The sequence below is a fragment of the Trichechus manatus genome, unplaced genomic scaffold, assembly GCF_000243295.1.
Source record: "Trichechus manatus latirostris isolate Lorelei unplaced genomic scaffold, TriManLat1.0 scaffold00004, whole genome shotgun sequence".
Classification (NCBI taxonomy): Eukaryota; Metazoa; Chordata; class Mammalia; order Sirenia; family Trichechidae; genus Trichechus; species Trichechus manatus.
The window spans coordinates 35245735-35250512 of NW_004443940.1; the positions used below are offsets into that span (position 1 = coordinate 35245735).

At 50.8% G+C, this 4778-nt stretch overlaps 1 long non-coding RNA gene across 1 annotated transcript; it reads left to right on the forward strand.

The window, feature by feature from the left end:
* On the forward strand, window positions 1-1493 carry LOC111820795 (uncharacterized). Its single transcript, XR_002824306.1, has 3 exons — window positions 1-20; window positions 982-1070; window positions 1265-1493. It is a non-coding gene; the product is annotated as an uncharacterized LOC111820795 (long non-coding RNA).
* Window positions 1494-4778: the final 3285 nt, after the last annotated feature.

Genomic DNA, 4778 nt, shown 5'->3' on the forward strand with positions numbered 1-4778 from the left:
TACAACGCCAAGGAACTGAGGTTGTGAATTCCCTCTGTGTCTGTCTGATGTGCATTTTATATAAAAATACAAGCTCTGATGTCTCACTGGAGGGCACTGGAGAATCCCCGGGGGGCTGGCCGCTCCTGAAGCGTCGGGGTGTGGTCCTCTCAGGAAGGGCCCCCCACCTCTGGCAGGACTTGGAGATCAGGGGAGCTGAGGTGAGGCATGGGCCAGCCCAGCGGCCGGGGAGGTCAGAGTTAGTGACCCACAGTGGAAGCAGACAAGAGGAAGCTAGAGAAGCGGGGAGCATCCCCTCTGCTGCTGTCACTAATGACCCAAAGACCCGAGGAGACAGTCTATGTGCTGACTGCCAACGCAGCCAAGATGTCAGCACGAATGACCTGACCTTGGGCCACAGGATAGCACTGTACCGGGGAGGCCCTGACCGCCTGTCCCACAGATGAAGAATACTCACCTGGGGGCTGTTTGGGGCTTGGGGGCACATCCTTGCAACCCATGACTTAGACACAAGGTCGGTGGTACAAGGAGCTGTTTGTCAGGTCCCCACCTCCCCTTCTGAGGATCACGGGAGGGAAGTGGCCACTTACTGGGCACGTGTCACCACAAGTGCCGGAGCTTTCCACTTATGTCCTCTCATCTTCACAACCACCCTTATAAACAAAGAAAGTCATGCTCAGAGAGGCTAAGTCACTTCGCTAAGACCACACAGCGGGAGAGTGGTGAAGCCTGCTGTTCCGCCTGGAGCCACCATCCTGGGTCTCCAGTGCCTTGGGCGGTGGCCCCAGTGGTCAGCATGGTCATGAGGGTAAGCTCTGGGGGCTGGTACCCCATCTCGGGGAGCCTCAGTCCCTGTGTGTAACGGGAGGTGAGGCTGCTGCCAGAAGAACCGAGAGGCAGGCGTCTGGCACGGAGCAGCCCTTCATCGTTGACACTAGGCTGTCCCCCGGCTCCACTCCCTGGCTGCTCTGTGCCTTTCAGAATTTGCCTCCGTCGAACAGAAGAAAGGGAGGAGAGGGAGCTGGTGACAGCACATGGGATGGAGCCCTGGGCCTCTGAGAAAACCACAGGTACCTCACTGTCTCTTCCCGCACCTCAAAGCCCAGGCACAGAAGGCCTCTTGCCCCCACAGTCCCCGAGACGCTGGCCGCTGGAGGTCTGCAGGTGGCCATGCACATACCGGGAAGGGCCTCAAACACAGGCTCCAGGGTTTACAGCGGGAGGGAGGCCCTGGAATGTAATCGGGGGTTTCATCTCTCTGCAGCAGGAACAGGGCCGGCCACCTCTGGCCCGCGCTGGGCTGGGCTGCTGGTGACTGGGCTTCTCTAGTCTTCCGTCCGTCCATCCCTGGCAGACTGACGGGCGCGGAGCAGTGAGCGCGCGGGCAGGACTGCAGGCCAGCTGGGCCCAGCCCCTGCAGCTTTGCAGGCTCCAGCAGCACGGGACGAAGTGCAGGTAGGAAGGTCTGTTCTATCTCCTGCCTCCTGGAGGCAGGTGGGGTGGTGGTTACGGGCGCAGGACAAACGAAGCCTGAGGAGTGGGCCCTTGGTGGGCCACTGGGAGGCCTGCTGGGGCTGGGTGACATAGGGTGAGTTCAAATCCACCTTAGTCATTGGAAGGCTTGGCAAGTTATTCCACTTCCCTAAGTCTCCTCCTCTGTGAAGCAGGTGCTCCAGTGGGGCCTCCCCATAGGGCACCTGGGGATTAAACAAGTCCCCACTCACAGCAGGGCCTAAGAAGGGATACTTTAGGCATTAGTGAAGTTCCTGGGGGGTGCAAACTGCCAGCCTGCTCGGTTGCCAACCGAAAGGTTGGAGGTTTGAGTCCACCTAGAGGTACCTCGGAAGAAAGGCCTAGTGATCTACTTCTGAAAAATCAGTCATTGAAAACCCTCTGGAGCACAGTTCTACTCCGACACACGTGGGGTCGTCCCTGGAATGAACTTCACAGCAACTGGTTTCAGGCATTTGTTGCTCTGACCAGGAATTCTTCCCATCTCTCCTCATCTGTATGATCTGCCCCCAGCCTGCATTCCCACCCCTGTGTCTTCCCTGTCCCTAACCCAGCACAGCTCCTGCGTCTTCACCCCCCAAATCCTACTGTGCCTTCCAGCCCACAGGAGCCTCAGAGCACAGAGAGGAGGCCCTCACTTGAGACACCACGTTGGCTGCCAGGGGAGCAGATGCAGCCGTGTGGAGCAGAAGAGGGCCGTTTTCTGCAGGAAGGGACCTCGTGTGGGGCGCCCCAACCTTGTGACCTGTGCCCCTGCTTTCTCTTCTTCATGCCTCTGCGTGATCTCGTCCCTTCCATACTCTCAGCTGCCAAGAGCACTTTGATTTCAGTGTAACACAGCAAAAACCGCGCTGATTTTCTCTTCAGCAGCCACAGTACTAAGACTTGATGTAGGCTAGTCAGAGCAGCTCTGAGGGAGTACCAGTGGAATGGTCATTTTACGGAGAAGGAATCAGAGGCGCAGAGAGAGGAAGTAACGTGGCTCGGTGGTTAAGCACACTCAGCAGCTAACCGAAAGGTTGGTGGTTTGAACCCACCCAGCAGCTCCACAGGAGAAAGACCTGGCGATCTGCTTCTGTAAAGATTACAGCTTAAAAACCCTATAGGACAGTTCTACTCTGCCACATGGGATCGCTAGGAGTCGAAAATCAACTCAACAGCACCTAACAGCAACAACAAAACTCACACAGCTAGAAAAGGCAGAGTTGGGATTTGCAGCTGTTTCTTCTGGGCCCCAGAATCCCTGCTCTTAAGCACAGTGCTGTCTTCTGTCTCAAACCAGCTAAACTGCCTCTGGATGTGAGTCAGGCAAACTTCGAATCGCTATACTCATAGTTTGCAAACCTCACACAAAATATCACTATGAGAACACACTGCTAGGGGCCCCTCCCGGGGACCTGGAGAAGTCCTGGCAAGCAAGGCCCCCGGAAGCTGAAGCTTCAGTAGATCCCTAAGGACAAATCCAAAGGAGCTCTGGTGACACAGCGGCTAACGTGACGGACTGCTTCCTGAAAGGTCCGCGGTTCGAAACCAGTAGCGGCTCCGGGAGAAAGATGTGGCAGTCTGCTTCTGTAGAGATGTGCAGTCTTGGAAATCCTATGGCGTCGCTGTGAGTCGGAATCGACTCGATGGCAGTGGGTGGGAGGAGGGAGAAATCTGGGAGTTCCTGGGTGGTGCAAACATTAACGTGCTCGGCTACTAAGGAAAAGGTTGGAGGTCTGAGTCCACCCAGGAGTGCCTCAGAAGAAAAGTTTGGTGATTTACTTCTAAAAAATCAGCCACTGAAAACCCTAGGGAGCACAGTTCTACTCTGAACACATGGGGCCGCCATGAGTCGGAGTGAACTTGACTGCAGCTGGTGCTGGCCGGGATCAGTCAGGTACCTTCTTGACTGGACTTTCCCTGTTTTAATCGCTGCTTAGTCTCCTTTTCGTTTTCTTTATCCTTCTCTGTCCACAGTGCTTTCAGGGGTGCTTTGCTCCCTTGACCCGCACCGGCGGGAGGCCTCGTCCACAGCGGCTTTGGGGAGGTTTTTGGTGCTGGCAAGGTTAGCCAGAGGGTACACTGCTTACAAGTTTAATGTTCATCTCATTAAACTCACAAATTCAAAAACCAAGTTTTTACTTAAGCATTTAATTTCGGCTAACAAATTTTTTAAATTACATATTTTAACTTAGCAAAAATTTAATTGAATTTTTCTTAAGCCTTTAACATTGCATTTATCCTCAAAAAGTTTACATAGGATTACCGTATGACCCAGCAATTCTATTCCTAGGTATATACTCAAAGGAACTGAAAACAGATATTCAAACAAAAAGTTGTACACGAATGTCTGTAGCAGCACTTTCACAATAGCCAAAAGATCAGAATTACCCAAATGCTCATCACTGATGAACGAATGAAGGCAATGTGGTACAGGTAGTCCCCGCCTTATGACAGGGTTCCCTTCCGACAACTCCGTCGTGAGTCAGTTCTGACGTCAGCTGAATATCTCTTCTTCTTGGTCTGTTTTCATTATTATTGCCTTTTATTAGTAGTATCTTTATAAATCCAACTTTAGATGTTTGAACAGCTGCAAATGATAACATCAGCAAATCACTCACTGCAACATTGTATGCATTATGTATTACTAATGGTAAGATGTACAAAAAAAAAAAAGACAGTCATAAGTGCGGTTTGTCAAAACTCAATATGTCGTAAGTCGGGGACTACCTGTATATCCACACAACGGAATATTATTCAGTCATAGAAAGGAATGAAGTACTGATTCATGCTACAACATAGAGGAAACTCAAAAATATTACGCCGAGTAAAAGCAGCAGACACAAAAGCCACGTACTGTATGATTTCATCTACACGAAACATCCCAAACAGGCAAATCTACAGACAGAAAGCAGATTTAAGGTTGCCAGGGATGGGGTAGGGGAACGGGGAGTGACAGCTCAGTGGGCATGGGGTTTCCTTTTGGGATGATGACAATGTGTTGGGAGTAGATGGAGACATAAAGATTGCAGAACGCCGTGAGTGTACGAACGTGTACCCTTTACAATGGTTAACGATTAGTCTGATGTTGTGTGAATTTTACCTTAATAAAAAAAGTATTGTCCCAAATATTGTAATTTATAAATGTAATAATTTCTCTTTTCCTTTTAAGTATCTCAATTATTTGACATTTAAAACCTTCCTATTTAAATAACTCTTGTAAATCTAATAAATCAAATTAGTGAATGTGATGTGTTTTTTCTCAAATATCCTAATAAAACCCA